A 16,748-nucleotide genomic window follows, 5' to 3' on the forward strand; every position below is an offset into this window, starting at 1 on the left:
CATGGAAGCAGTACTGCCTTTGGCCCTCAGACTGATTCATCTGACCCCCTCTTCTGTCTCTTAACAGCCGTGAGAAGATATTAGTTTGAGAGATGGCATAAGCCTGACTGCTTCTGTTTGTTCACTTCTCTTGCATTTCTTTGGCATCTGCAGTCAGTGGATTTAGGGATGGGAGGTAGATTCCTATGTATTCATTTAGGGATTGTTCTTTGACTTTATCTGTTCACCTTTTGGAATCCTTTTGATGCTGTTTCCATACCTTCATAGAGCTAGAAATGTGGCTTTCTGACAGCACAGTTCTGTCATGGCTTATGTATATTATTCTTTTCTTCAGGTTTGAAGATGTGTGAGTGAAATTCCTTTCAATAGGAAACTGTTTAACTGCAGTTTCAAACAACTGAAGTTTGGAAAAACTGGCAGGAGAGCACTGAAGTACCTAGTGCATTGCCTTTGCTATAGGCCACCAGGATATGTTGAAGTAAACAAAACCTGCTGTTTTTTGGTAACATCTTATTTCTCAGCCATCTGAAAACAGGAAGGAATATTTACTAAAAGGAACTAGACATCACAGAATCATGGAATGTTAGGGGTGGAAGGCATCTAGAGTAAGCCACACAGGAATGCATCCAGGTGGGTTTTCAATGTCTCCAGAGAAGGAGACTCCACAACCTTTCTGGGCAGCCTGTTCCAGTGCTTCATCACCCTCATAGTGAAAAAGTTTTTCCTTATTTTCATGTGGAATCTCCTCTACTCCAGCTTTCACCCATTGCCCCTTGTCCTATTATTGGACATCACTGAGAAGAGCCTGGCTCCATCCTCCTGACACTCGCTCTTCACATGTTTTAAACATGAATGACATCACCTCTCAGTCTCCTCTTCTCCTAGCTAGAGACCCATCTCCCTCAGCCTTTCCTCATGAGGGAGATGTTCCACTCCCTTCAGTGTCTTTGTCGTTCTGTGCTGCTTTCTCCTGAGCAGATCGCTGAGGCCTTTCCTAAACTGAGGGCCCCAAAACTGGACACAGTATTACAGGTGTGGCCCTCAGCAGGGCAGAGGGGGAAGAGAACCTCTCTTGACCTACTGACCACACCCCTGCTGCTACACCCCTTCATGGCCACAAGGGCACATTGCTGGCTCATGGTCAACCCAAGTCTGATAGCTGATCTGCCAGGTCTGGTTTTTCCCCAGTGATGAAGGTGCAAGAACTGGAGCATAGACAATGTATTCTTACTTGCAAAGTGAAAACATCAGTAGGGCTTCAAAAGTTTGAGGAATTCACTTCAAACTGATTCCATCCTAGTCCATAAAATAAATGGTTGCTTTATCTGGGAAGTAAACTGTAGTCAAGATGATCTTAAGAGTTGTTCAGTGCTTACTGTGAAGGAGTCCTGATCTCTGTCTTTATGTCTTTTAGGGATACAGAAAAATAGAACATTTCTGACCAGTTCTCAAAATCTGCATGTTTGCAGAGGAGTTTAAACCATGATACTTTTGATAGAAGAATCAGAATTAGCTTTGGGTGTAATTCTTCTCTCCTTTGGTTGACAACGGTTTTGACGCTGTCTTCTGTTTTCTCCTGCTGATGGATGCAATGCTTTGTCTTACACTGGGAATCATAGAATGGTCTGGGTTGGAAGGGACCTCCAAAGGTCATCTAGTCCAACCCCCTCTGCAGTAAGCAGGGGCATCCCCAACTAGATCAGGCTGCCCAGAGCCCTGTTGAACCTCACCTTGAACATCTCCAAGGATGGGCCCCTCTGGAAGTTGGAACCATCAGGATCCAAGTCACCTTTAAGAGATCAGGCAGGTAACAAAGAAGATATTTTAACATTTTGTAGGTGTAAACTTCATCTGGATAAATGATTTTGATCACAGTGAATTTTGGAGAGTTGGTTTTTGTTTTTTTTTTAATGTCTGTAATAATTAAGTTTTAACAGTAGGGATAATAAATAATGAGTACTGATAAGTATGCAATAATTAGAATAGAATATTATAAGCAATTATAATAAAATGTGATATACATATGGTAATCATCATAGAATATTGTAATTAGTAATTAATCATAAGAAGATTTAGTTACTAGTGAGTAATTTTAAATAGAATAAGTTATTCTACAAGTTCATAGGTTAAGTTTCTCTTCTGGTTTGAACCTTTTTTGTTTGCTGGCATTTTAAAAGTGCGCTTTATGTAAGGTAACACTTTTTGTTTTTTAAAAAATTAGTGATTTAATTTTAACACACTCGAAGTATTTTATGGATTGTTGGTATTAGCATAAGTGAAGAGTTTAATATAGGGATATTGTAAATTTTTGTTTGTTGTTTTTTTTGTATTTGTGGTAGTATTTTAAGATCAGGATTGTAAAAAAAAAAATACACAAAATATCAAAAAATGTTCTTTTATGTATGCCACAGAGAGGTTTAGCCTAGGAAAAGGCAAATGGATTTGGTAGTGTAGGAAAGGCATGTGTCTCTTATCATCTACATGTTTATCATGATACCAGAAAGAAAAAGTCAATCTGTTCATGAGCTGGGGAGAGCTTCAACTTGGTACTGCAAGCATCGCAGCTGACAATGCAGAAATCAACACATGGGCAAAACACCACTAAAAACACTACAGCCAAATGAAGGCTAACTATGCTGAAAGTAACTGGCTGTTTGCAATGACTGCCATGCTGAGTCGAAATTGATGGCATTGATCTGGGGCTGACTGCACAAGAATGACACTAGAAAACATCTGAATTAGGACTCAATATCGCAATTGCTTAATTGCTGTGAGATTAGGGAACATGTTCACATGGGTTTATATGTTAACTCACCAGAATGTTATCCTCAATAATTTCAAATGGTTAAAGGGATGGTTAAAATGGATTATAACACAAAAGACATTTTCATTTTATGTTATGAAAACAAAAAAGGGAGTGCAGGTATGATGCCACAAAAACGAATTGTTAAAGTAAGTTATGGCTTTAATTTTTTCATTTTATATGTGGTTTTTTGTGTGGTTTAGCAAAATTTATGGAGGAGTTAAAAGTTTAGGTGGCTTTAGTTGGGAGAAGTTTGAAAAAACAAACTTAACATTAGAATATATGGCCAAGGGTTGGAACAATTGGACTTGGTACCTTCCCTTAGCTGAAATAGATTAGTATGTTAGGAGCAGTAAAAATGGGTTGTGTTATGTTTAACTTTACATCAGTGTATTGGGTTTGGCTGAGCTGGAGTTAATTCTCCTCACAGCATCTTTCTAGTGCTGTGTTTTGCAGCAGTAGTTGATAACAGCAGCCAAAATACTGCTGTGTTGAATAGGCCTCCAGGCTGTCTTTTCAACGTTTCCCCTGCCCCAAGAGTATGCTGAGGGGTGGGCAAGATCTTGGGAGTGGACACACCTGGTTCAGCTGACCCAAACTGGCCAAGGAGGTTTTCCATGCCATATGATGTTAGCTCAGATATAAGAATGAAGTGAAAGAAGGGGGGATTTTGTCCATGGCATCTGTCCTTCTAAGGAACCACTAAGCTTAGAGAGCCCTGCTTCCCGAGACCAGCTGTTGTCCTGCTGATGGGAAGTAGACACAAACATCTCTGTCTGCTTTCACTTCTGCCTTTGTTTATTACTGTTATTAAATTGCTTCTATCTTATTACTAGCTTTTGTTATATTTCCCCCCTCTCCCCTGTTCATTTAAGGAGGGCAGTGATAGAGCAGCTTTGGTGGGCATCTGGCCTCTAGGCCAGGGCCAAACCACCACAATCAGACAGAACTATGTATATTTAGGATGTCACTTGGGCAAGGAAGGAATATAAAAACTATAATCACACCAGCAAAGAGGTTTACTCACCCTCACCATCTGCTTCCAGGTCTTTTCTTTATCTGTGGGGATGGGCCCTGGCCAGTCTTGCCCTCACAGGTCAAGGGAGAACCCTGTAGCCTTGGTTGTTTGACTGTGTTGACGCCAACTTGTTCCTAACATCCAATCTCAAACATCCCAATCAGGCAAACTTAAAACCCAGCAAAACCCAAACAAACAAAAACCCACTGAAAAAAACCAAACTAAAACCAACCACCAAAATACCCAACATCAACAAAAAACAAACCAAGAACCTCACAAACAACAACAAAAATCCCCTAATGACTCTGTAATTATATTAAGAGATTCAGAAACAGATTATTTTTCAGAATTCCTGAGATGTCTAATGCTGAGAGTGTCTTTGTACCTGCTCAGGCTAATTGGAATATTAGTAATCATAATTATTCAGTAGCTTTGTAAAGTTTTCACCTCATTGCCTACAAATGGAGTTATAATACATTCTGTACACGCACTTCAGTGTGGTTTGCAGATTGTTGCCCTGGCATCTGAAACTAATTAGCGTTCAGAAAACTTAGTGAAGGTCCATATCCATCTCTGACTGTCTAGAAAGTTTTATTATGACCATGTAAAAGGTTAAAACGGTAAAGAGAATTTTGTGAGTGGTGTTTGTTTTGGTTTGGTTGTTCTGGATTGGGTTTTTTGGTGCATAAAGTAAGTGGCTTGGAGCAGTGGTGGCTCTTTGAAGTTGTGTTAAAGGCTGTGGGGCATTTGTGTGGCAGGAATGGCTGTCAGGAGGAATGCTGATGTATTCTTGCTCCTAGGAGTTGTGGGGGTGACAGAACTAGCAGGATGCACTATGAGGTTATCAAGGAGTGTTTCTTCTGTGTGCCAAGTGTCTTAGCTCTCTATTGTAGTATCTTAGAAATGAGAAAGGGCATGATGGGGACAAAAGTCCTGGGTATTTGACATAAGATCACTTATCATTGAATATATCAACTTACATTCACAGTTATCTTCTGCTCCCCACCCCCCCAAAAAAAAAACCCCAGCTTTTACTGCTTTCTTTGTGTAGCATAGAATCATAGACTGGTAGAGGTTGGAAGGGACCTCTAGAGATCACAGAATGTTAGGGGCTGGAAGGGACCTCTGAAGGTCAAGTCCAATGCCTCTGCCAGAGTAGGACACACAGGAACACATCCAGATGGGCCTTGGAAGTCTCCAGAGAAGGAGACTCCACAACCTCTCTGGGCAGCCTATTCCAGTGCTCTGTGACCCTCACAGTGAACAAGTTCCTCTTCATGTTGAGGTGGAACCTCCTGAGCTGTAGTTTATATCCATTGCCCCTTGTTGTCTCTGTCTGGAGAGGATGAGAGTTCTTGTGAACATTCCCGTGTTATGAAGTAAGCAATAACCACCCCAAGTACTGCAGTCTCTCTTGATGTGTTAAGGAGTGGCCAACATGCCACACAGTGAAGACCTGAAAGAAGCTAAATCTGAAGTTTTGAATGCTTACTTGTGGTGGGTTGAAAATTCCCCATTCCCCCAATATTAAATTTACCAGGCCAGCTCAGCTGGAAGCAAATGAAAGCTGTACTCACAAGCAAAACTGCAATCTACAATGGAATGCATTGGATATGTACAAATGTGCAATATTTACAATATTTACAATTAATAAGCAGCACAAGGACCCCCCTGGCCAAGAACTAGGGGAAGCTACTAGCTTCTCCCTCTCTGCCTCCACCTTACTCCCACCCTGTACAGAAAGGAGAAGAGAAAGGAACAGAGGGATGTTAGACTTAGCCAAAACAATGCAGCTAAGGTCAAGCAGAAGCAAGTTAGTATCTCTCCAGGGCAACAAAGCAAGAAGAGAAGAGATGAGAAGGGATTGTTTTGGTACAACCATTTTTATGGTAGATATCTCTCCAATGAAATTGTTTAGAATTCTCTCTGGTTTCCTTTTCACACCCAAGAGTGATTTATTTACATTTTATCCCAGGGAGGTGGTGGAGTCACCGTCCCTGGAGCTGTTCAAGAGGGGACTGGATGTGGCACTTGGTGCCATGGTCTAGTAGTCATGAGGTCTTGGGTGACAGGTTGGACTTGATGATCTTTGAGGTCTTTTCCAACCTTAGTGATTCTATGATTCTAAATTAGAGGCACAAACAAGGCCAAAATATCGACAGCGAGGCATTTATTAACAGAATACAGTGAACGGAACAGAAGGAAGAGTGAGAGGGAGGAGAAAAATAGAGACGTGGAGAGGGAGAGAAAAAAGGAATTATATTACCACATCCCCCTACCGTCCAAGACTGTTTGGGTCTGTGGCGTGAAGGAGATGTCATCCTTGTTCTGTCCTCTGCTGGAGGAGGGAAGGGAGAAATCCTCAAGTCCAAGTCCTTCTCTGAGCAGCATCTTCAGCTCCATGAGTTGCAGCAGGCAGAACTTAGGACATGGAGAGAGGGTTCTTCCTGGTCTGCTGCTTTCAGGCTACATGGTGATGTCTTTTCTCCTGTCTCTGTCCTTTTCTCTCCTTATATTTTCTTCTCCTTTTTTCTTCTTCAGGGCAGGTATTGCTCGGGTCTTTTTCTTATTCTGAGCAGCTATTGCTCAGGTCTTTTATACAGTTTTTCAGGTGTGTGCAGGTGGTGAATCCATTGTCTTTTTCACCATCCTCCCCTTCTGGGGTAGCTGATGGATTGAGATGATTTTGTCTATGCACATTCCAGAGAGTTGTTAACCAGTGGCTTCTGCCCAATACACATCAGCTATTGTCTGGGCAAGGAGCAAAGGTGATTTTATCTTTGATTCATGTCAAGAGAGACAAGATTTAGTCTCTTACACTTGTCCTATCACAGGGTGCAACAGAGAAGAGTCTGTCCCCTCCCTCTTGACACCCAGCCCTCAGATATTTATAAATATTTACTAAATCCCCTCACAGCCTTCTCTTCTCCAGACTAAATAACTCCAGGGCTCTCAGCCTTTCCTCATAGGGCAGTGCTCTAGTCCCTTCATAATCCTTGTAGGTCTCTGTTGGACTTTCTCCAGCAGATCCTTGTCCCTCCTGAACTGGGGAGCCCAAAACTGAATGCACTACTCCAGGTGAGGTCTTGTCCCAAAGGGACAAAAAGCCTCAAAAATGCTCTGAACCAGACAATGAGGCAAGAGCTAGTAGGTCTGATTTTCCAGGCTTGCCTGAACATGTTTTAGAGCCCGAGTGAGCCAGGTGGGCATGCTTTTGGCCAGTTTGGAAAGAAGCCTTTCTATAGGTTGCAATATCAGGGTTTTATCCCTCGATCTGTGTTGTCACTGGCCATTATTGTCTTGGGACATCTGTAAGTACCAGCCCAAAGAGCCAGAGCCTTGCCTTGCAATTGTCCATGCTCTGGAAGGAACCACAAGCTTTGCTTGGAAGCCGAAATGTGTTTCAGTTTATCCAGACAGGACAGCAAAGACCCCTCGCTGTTTTAGCGTTGTAAAGCCTAGGAGCAGACAGACACGTCTTGCCAGGCCGCGAGGCGAAACCCCAGAGGAGCCGAGTCTCCAGGACAGTTTCCTTTGACTGCAGCAAGGAGCGAGCGCCGCCGCAAAAGGATTGCAGCAGAGGAACCTCTTGTCTACAAAGCTTTCAGCTACAAGGCCTTCGGGAGTGAATCCTGTCTCAGCAATAAGCTGCGGACACGGACAGAAAGTGAAACTGTGCTCCTGCAGCTGCCACCTGGTCGGCGCCATTTTGGTTTTCTTTAAATCCTAGCCTGTGCCACGAGGTATCAGGATCAGTGAGTAATTACAGTATCTGATTTTTATAAGCATCTATTGAAGGTCTGCTGCCCTGGGGAATTACAGAGTTCTCCCCACCCCTCCCTGTCGTGGGCAATCGCCGGCTTCGTTGCCGATGTTCCTTTTTCTTTACAGTTTAAAGTGCTGGTTGTTGTTTCTGGATTTTTGTACATATTGTTTAAATTGTTACTTGTTCCTGCTGGTGAGGGATCTGTTCCACAACCGAACACCTCCAGCCTGTAAATAGGTTTTGTTTAACATTTTTTGTGGGATTTTTATGATGAATAAAATTATTATTTTTATTAATCGTGCCACTTATTGAATATTAAATAGCCTTTTACCCACTATAACAGGTCTCACCAGGGCAGAGTGGAGGGGGAGGAGAACCTGTTGGACACACTCTTCTTAATGCCTCCCAGGATCCCTTTGGCCTTGGCCACAAGGGCACATTGCTGTCCCATGGATAACTTGTTATCCACCAGGACTCCCAGGTCCTTCTCCACAGGGCTGCTCTCCAGCAGATCACCTCCTAACCTGTACTGGTGCAGTTTATTTCTCTGCACTTATCCTTGTTGAACCTCATTAGGTTCCTCTCTGCCCAGCTCTGTCTGTCCAAGTCTTGCTGAAAGTTTTTCTTTCTTGTTGTTTCTTTTCTTCTTTTTTTTGTTTTTTTACAGTGGGAGACTGCCCCATGCAGTGCCTCACTTGGATGTGTCTGCAGTCTTGGAAGCTTCATTACCCTATGTTCTCCTGCAAATGGACCTTGAGCTTGTTTGGAGGCTCTAGCAGGGGAGTGCGGCTACCATATCCACTTGACCAATGAACAGTGCTGTCTCTATCGGGGTAGGTTGCGCAGCTTCAGGAGGGATGCACATGGAGCAGTCGGGGAGGGAGGGGACACCTGCTTAGCCAGCCAGATCAGCCAAATCAACCTTGGCCATCAGTGGGGTGACAGATGTCACAGCCAGATTGCCCTCACATCTATCTAGTCCAACCTTCCCTGCCAAAACAGGGTCTCTAAGGGCAGGCTACACAGAAACACATCCAGATGGGGTTTGCAAGTCTCCAGAGAAGGAAACTCCACAACCTCTCTGGGCAGCCTGTTCCAGGTAGTTCTCTCACCCTCAGGGAAATGTTTTTCTTTGTGTTCATGTGGAACCATCTGTTTTGGAAGTGTTCCCAAGACTAAGGAAGCCTAGGCCTAGCATACCAACATCTTCAACCAAAAAATAAAGAAAAAAGAGAGGAGTCATCATAGGTGACTCCCTTCTGATGGGAACCTACCATTGAACATCACTGAGAAGATCCTGGCTCCATCCTCCTGGCGCTCACCTTTCACATCTTTATCAACATGAATGAGGTCACCCCTCAGGCTCCTCTTCTCCAGGCTAAATAGACCCAGCTCCCTCGACCTTTCCTAAGCATAGCCTTCAAGTCTACATTTTATTTTTACTGTATGATTGTCTGAGGAAACTTAGAAGAGCGGTTTTTAGACATAAAATCAGACATAAAGCACCTAGATTAATTTTCTGTAAATATTGTCTGATCATCCCTGAATGCTGAGAGGCACATATTGGTTCTAGACCTTACAGTTTGAAAGTATGAGTTTGATTTTTTTCCATTCTCTCCAATTCTGATACTGTGCAATTTCTGAGGCTGCTCAGGAGCAACCAAACTCTTTGTTCTGAATATTCAGTATATTTAGAAGAAATCTCCTTAATCCCTTCTCCCAAAATTCTCAACCTTTTATAAATGGTGGGAGGCGAAAAGAAGTCACTGCTGACAAGGTGGAGGGTTTAGTGTAGAAATGCCACTTAAAGCTGAAATGTTTAAAGACACTTTGTAAAGCCTTCTGCCTTAATATTCCTCCTAATTAATTATTCATTACTGCTCTTGTGTCAGCCAATTATTTGTAATACTGCATCATGTCTTTATGGCTTCAAAATAAGGAATTCTGCAAGAGTTTGTGCTCAATTCCATTGGCAGCTTGCTGTCTGGGAATGACATTTCCAGGTATAGCTTTCCTCACATGCTCTCATCTCTTGCCGCCTGCCTGAATCTGACAGTTGAGCACCAGCTGGGAGTTATGACCCGGAGAAGTATAAAAGGGCTGGAGAGAGACAAAATGATCCATCAAGTCCCACTTGTAAGTCAGGTCTCCAAACATGCATTTTCTCCCCTATAAATTCAACATTAAAATACTAATGGGTGTTCTTTTGTGTTCATCCAACAATTGGTTCATTAGGTAGGTATGTACAAAGAGGCTCTGCTTGTCAATGCTGTTTGGCTCTAAAAGGAGGAAAAATCGGTAGGGGTTAGGCTAGTGGTGAAATGCCCCCACCCCTTTTTTACCTTCCTCCCATGTTTGTTCTGTGAGGCTGGCGGTAGGTAACACTCATCCTGCATAGAGCTGGTTTTCATTGTGAGTATTCTGTCACCAGTCACAGCTGTCAGGTATGTCAGTCATGTCGTATTGTGGTGGTGTCAGAGACATAATCAGAGAGATTAGGTGGACACAAAGGGCTCTGAATGAGGTGGTAATTGCGTTCAGGGGGAAAAGAGAGTTAAAGAAAGAAACTTTCCTTTCTCACAAGATCCATTAAAGAGGTGACAGCTAATATATTAAAGCTGGAACAAGATAATTGTGGTAAGAATCTTTGTGTGTTCTCCCTAAAATGCAATGTGCTCACAATAAATATTCAAATGCTTATTTTGTGTTGTGAATACCAGATAACCATTTACAGTGAAATGCAACCTCTTTCAAAAAGTTTAAATTCATTGCCAAGAATGTTCTAGGAACAGTTATAAAACTCAAAAGGAATATTGGTGCTATAGTGAATCACAAAAATGCCATCTTATGAAAGGTTCTTTGCAGGGATTTTCTTCAACTGGTGCAAGTGATGGAAAAGAAATACTGAGGTCCTAGCCATGGGCCATGCTCTTCCAGACTTTACTCTCTTTGAGTAACACTTTCAATGGTACCTCTCCCCCTCCTCTTTTTTCCTTTTTTATTTTTCTTTTTTTTTTTTTTAACACTCAGACTACTTGAGTATCTGTTTACATTGCACTTGTGCAAAGCCATGCTTCAGAATTTCCCCTTCCTGATAGGATACAGGAAGGGATCCCCTTGCCCCTGCCCCCTTGCCCCTTCCCCGCACTAAAGATTGCTCCAATGTACACACAGGGTTGCCAGACTACAACAGTGTTTTCTTTAGCAATAACATCTTTTAAGCACCTGGTCATTGTATCTTGCTTTCTGCCAGTAGGTTTGAGGTCAAGTTCCCTGTCCCCTCCAGCCCAGATAAGCTGGGATAAATGTTTTGATCTCCTCCTCATAGTTGGAACCTTTTTCTTTAGGCCTGGGAGCTCTCTAAAAACTCAGCGAGGACTTAGGAAACTGACCTCTGCTGCTCAGGTATAACAGATTTGGGTCACTTCATGTGGGTCAGCAGATTCCTAGCCAAACAGGATGCTAGGAAAAAAACATCAACAGCTTTTGAAGTGTTTTATGTGAACAGAAGAGATGTTACATAGACCTTGCTTCATTAGGAATTGATTCAATGGCTGGTTTGGATTATGGCAAAAGAAGCTTCTGTGACCACCCCCATGTTCTTCATGATCCTAGTGAGCAGCTCCATCGATTCCTTGCTACAGCAGAGCTGCTGACATAGCAACTGGTTAATCTGAAATCAGCAGTACTGCTGAGTATTCCTCACAATCCCTGAGTATAAAATTTTTAAGTGTTGAGTATGGAAGCTAAAAGCAACCACTAGCAGCGTCATCAGTCCCACAAGAAATTTAAGTAAGATCAAACACATCCATTGTACCCCTGCCATCAGAAAACATGAAAAACACAGTTTCCTTTGTGCCTATTAACTTTTTAGCATCTTACTAGAATTCCAGTGTTGACTGAAGTGAAACTCTGGCAATCTTTCCTCACAGAACTCTCACAGCCTTTGCTGGTGATTGTGTATGGACCACAAGTGCCATATTAGACCCCATTATGTTGTGAGGAGACCTTATTGTGGCCTTCCAGTATTTTAAGGGAGCCTACAAGAGCCTCTGGTGAGGGACTTCTTAGGATGTCGGGTAGTGATAGGAACTAGGGGGAATGAAACAAAACTGGAAATTAGTAGTCACCATGAGGGTGGTGAGACACTGGAACACTTTGCCCAGGGAGGTGGTAGAAGCCCTATTCCTGGAAGGCGATGCTGGATGTGGCTCTGAGCAACCTGATCTAGTGGGTGTCCCTGCCCATGGCAGGGGGGTTGGAAGTAGATGATCCTTGAGGTCCCTTCCAACCCTGACAATTCTATGATTCTATGATAAGCTTTTCATATCTACCTTAACATCCAAATCAGTAGTTTCCCATTTTCTTCCACAGCACTAAGTTCTACGAAACCTTAGGATGTGAAATTGTCAATGGCGAGATAATGCATTAGTCAGAAACTCTGCTTTGGCTAATTCTTTGTATAAATTACTTTCCCATTTCTCATGGTATTTATGGATGGCAGTGGTGAATTTCCAAGCCTTCTCTTCTTGCTGAAGTGGGTTGAGAAGAGTCACCTTCAAAGACAGGGAAAGAGTTGACACACTTGCATTGTAACAGTCCTGCAAGTGCCTTTAGGATGGTTGAGCCACTGTGTGGTGTAATGGATTGATCAATTTTGATTCTCTGAATACAGGTAAATCAATTTGCTGCAGGTTAATTCAGGCTGTGTTTACTCAGGTTATTCTGATCCCTTTTTCAGGCTGCTCTATGTGTTTTCAAAGACACAACACCCAAACATCTTCAGAGGATGAACCCCATTCCTCCCTATTTACAGAAGTGTTTTATCTTCTTTCAGTCTGGCAACCTACAAAATAAGACTTCACGTTTTCATCATAATCCTTTATGAGTTTTAAATCTTTTTTTTTTTTTTTTTCCCCTAAGTTGGCAATTTTTAAATAGTTCCTGGTGAGTAGAGCCCTGGTGAGCTTCAAAACCACACACAGTTTCAATGAAGCTGTGTGAACCTGCTTCAGAATCTCTGCAAGTTTTCCAAGCTTTTATGCTCCTGTGTGGTTTACAGACAAAACCCTACAGGGGTCCCATTTAAAGCCTTCTAGCAGCTAAAAGATAGAGGAAAAAATGGCTTTTAAAAAAACTGAAGTACCCTCTTATGAGTGCATTAAAAGCAATTTTGTTTGCTTTCCACTTTCAAAATGCTTCAAGCCGCCAAAGACGCGATGATCGAAAATGACTCACGAGTACTAGAGAGAAGCAGGCTTTGAAAGTTTGTTCATAGCGAAGGATGATAGCCAGGCAAGTGGGGTTTCTGCATTCAGAAAGAAAGAGCTTGTGTCCTCATTGCAGACTTTCTTTTTTTTTCTCTTTTCCAATAATCTGTTCAGATGTTCTTCACCTTCATTTTACAGCTTTTCAGCAATTGTGTGAAAATCAGCTCAGACCTTCTGTTTGTTCCTGTGGATGCTATCAGTGTTGGGAGATCTGGGCCTCCACTGGGAGGGAGGGAGTGCCAAAGCAATGGAGCCTCCTAATGTAACCCACGGGCTTGTGTAAGATTCAAAAAGCAGGAAGATTTTTCTCCCTTTCAGGTAGTGTAATGGACATGGTGGTGTTAGGTTGATGGTTGGACTCGATCTTGCAGGTCTTTTCCAACCCAAACAATTCTGTGAGTCCCTAAATCAGGGTGTGTCATCCTGTTGATATGACCTGTTTGCTTTAGAAGTTTTAATATTGAGTTGTGTTTCTGATTTTCCAATTTGCATTGCAGTGTTTGGTACTGGAGTATTTTCTTGGTTTATTTTTTCAGTGGGAAACACTGGGTGCAGAGTTGTGTTAAAATGTCCTCCTTACTTAGATATTAATGCAGCTCTTCACAGCTGTAAATAAAGACGACAGTGTGGAGTAGCCTTTCCAAAATTCAAGAGTATTTGGACCCTGTTGTTCTGGTCTAAGCTTCTCTTGAACAAACACACTTTGCTTTCCGAATTGTTGTGCTGAGTATTAGAGACAGAAGTAATTTCATTGGAATCTGGAGATGACCTGACAAAATGAAATTGTACTGAAGTGTTGAAGTTTTTGTTTTCTAATGATTTGAACAGATGGAACCCATCAGACTCTCTCACAAAACATGCCTTTTGATGGCTTCCCTTGTACTTTACGGTTTCTTGTATGGGGTAAACAGGATTTGTGCATCAGGAACAGAAGGGCTTTTTCCATGTCATGATACAATCTCAGGTACAGAAATTTTACAGGTATAGATTATATAAATATATATATGGTGGTGTTATGAAGGCTCTGGGGAAACCTTGTATCAGCCTTCCACTATTTGAAGGGGGCTACAGGACAGCTGGAGAGGGTCTTTTTACAAAGCATGGAGTAACAGGATGAGGGGCAATGGCTTCAAACTGTATTTTGATTAGGCATTAGGAAGAAATTCTTCCCTACAAGGGTGATGAAGGCTTGGCCTGGAGAAGTTGTGGAGGCTCCAAGCCTGGAAGTGTTAAAGCCAGGTTGTATGGGGTCTATAGCAACCTGGAGGTGTCCCTGACCATGGCAGGGGGTTTGGCACTAGATGTTTCTTTAAGATCTCTTCCAACCCAACCCAAACCATTCTGTGATTAGCTGAGTATAATTCTATGATATAATTAAACCTCTCTTTTTTTTTCCCAATAGTTGATTGTAATGACAAGTCAAAAAAGTCTTCTTAATTGTAGCATATTTGATTTGAAAAACCATGGAGGAAATGGACTAACAGCATTAATTTTTAGTGGGTTTAGTTTACATTTTTTAAACCTCACACATCCACTGGGCCCTCAGCTTTCTCTCTTGTGAGTCAGAAAGAAGAAAGGAAAATTTTGATGCACTTAGTTTTTGAAAACAGCTGAAAATTGGGTAATTACAAGAATTGGGGGGGGGGAGAAAAGTTTTAAGATGTTGCCCCTCATCCTATCACCACAGGCTTTTGGAAAGAGTCCCTCTGCAGCCTTCTTGTAGGCCCCCTTCAGGTACTAAAAGGCTGTTACTAGGCTTCCCTGGAGCCTTCTCTTCTCTAGGCTGAACAGCCATAGCTCCCTCAGCCTGTCCTCATAGCAGAGGTGCTCCAATCCCCTGATCATTTTCATGGCCCTCCTCTGGATCTGCTCCATCAGGTCCATGTCCTTGTGTTGAGAGCTCCAAAGCTGGACAAAATACTCCAGGTGAGGTCTCACTAGAGCAGAGTAAAGTGGCAGGATCACCTTTCTGGATCTGCTTGCCACACTGCTTTTGGTGCAGCCCAGGATACCATTGGCTTTCTGGGCTGCAAGTGCACACTGTTGGCTCATGTCCAGCTTGTCATCCACCAGAACTCTCAAGTCCTTTTCCACGGGGCTGCTTTCTGTCGCCTCAGAGCTTTGGCAATGCAGGTGAGTAATATACTATTTTTTCTTGATTCTAGCAATATATAGAAAATGATAGACAAAATTGTAGTTTCGCAAGTCATGGACAGAAGTTACTGCTGGCATCTTGCTATGCTTGTGGAAGAGGTAACTACCCCTCAGGCTGCTTGTCACCATCTTTTCACTATTGTGTGCCTTGTCATTTTCTGACTTGTCTGTTAACATGAGTTAGGTTAGAAAGATTTTTTTTTTTTTTAAAGTTAACTTAGTTGACTTTGAAGGCAACAGATTGTGGAACATTTGTAATAAGAGCCCCTCCAGCAGATAATCTCTAGCAGAAGGGTGATGACAGGCGGCTGGAGGTTGTAACCTCTTCTGAGCTGGAGGAGTTTAAGACACATTAATTATTCTAAAACTTGTGCACAAGCAAGCATAGCTGCTGCAGGGGTGGGGGTCTTCAAGACACCCCTTGCCCTGGAAAGCTGCTTCTGGCATTTCCACAGTCATGCGCTACCAATACTGCTGATCTGCTCTCTCCTGTAGGCGTGTGACTAGGAGCAAGGTGTCGGTATTTATAGATTCACAAGTTCACAGATTGCATTGGGTTGGAAGGGACCCTCAAAGGTCATCTTGCTCAACACCCTTGCAGTCAGCAGGGACATCTCCAACTAGATCAGGCTGCCCAGGGCTGCATCAAGTCTGATCTTGAATGTCTCCAGAGCTGGGTCCTTAACTACACTCCTGGGAGCCTGTTCCATTATTTCACCACTTTCATTGTAAAGAACTTCCTTCCTGATGTCCAACCTAAATCTACCTTGCTCCACTTTCAAACCATTGCTCCTCATCCTATTGATGTGAGCCCTTCTAAACAGCCCTTCCTTCAGATATTGAAATGTAGCTTATAAGGTCTCCCCAAAGCCTTCTCTTCTCTGGGTCAGGTGCTAGAGTGTAAACCAGGCCAGATTGGAACAGAGATGCCAAGTATGCAGATTCCTTTGTCAGCTTGGCTGCAGACTGTCCCACCCACAGGTGCCATTCTTGCTGAACTTCATGAGACTGGTTTGAAATCCAGATGCTCTTCTCCCCTGACTGCAGCAAAAGGGGGAGCAGCTGCAGCAGAGACTTTGTGGTCTCTTAATGTCCTGGAGTTCACTGCAGTTCTTGAGAACCTGCTTCCTCAGTAATCCAGTTTGTACATGCTGAAGTGACAATATGAAGGCTGTCCTAAGATATTTTTTTTTTGTTAATTTGGTAGTGTGGGAGTTGCATGACAATGTAAGCTTCATAGGATGCACTATCAATTGGTAAAGTCCACACTGCTTGCTTAGTCAGGTTCTTCTCATGCAGAAGACCCTCGTGTCAATGTTCAGGCACGAAGAGGTGCACCTCTGCATCACCAATATGTGGTGGCCAGAGGTTAGTCCCTTTTTGACCTAGACAAAATAGATTTTTAGTCACTTTGACACATCAGAACAAATATCCAAGAAGAAAGTCTGCTGTCACTTGGCCAGGGCTGTGAAACAGAAGGTGTCCTGCTTCTAAAAGAGATGGGAAAGCAGCCTGTGATAAGATGAGCATTTTATGAGGAGCCATTTCCAACAGCTCTGTAGGCAGTGCAGCATAAGCCCCACCTAAACCAACAAAGCCAGCTCAGGTCCATGTGCTAAAGAATTTATCTTTCTAGATGCATGAGGTGCCTCTGCGGAGGGGCAACCACACAGTGCTTACCCCAGGTAATATCCCAGAATACAGAGCATCAGAAATACTGCTATAGAATCATAGAAT

The sequence above is a fragment of the Dryobates pubescens genome, chromosome 9 (genome assembly GCF_014839835.1).
Source record: "Dryobates pubescens isolate bDryPub1 chromosome 9, bDryPub1.pri, whole genome shotgun sequence".
Lineage (NCBI taxonomy): Eukaryota > Metazoa > Chordata > Aves > Piciformes > Picidae > Dryobates > Dryobates pubescens.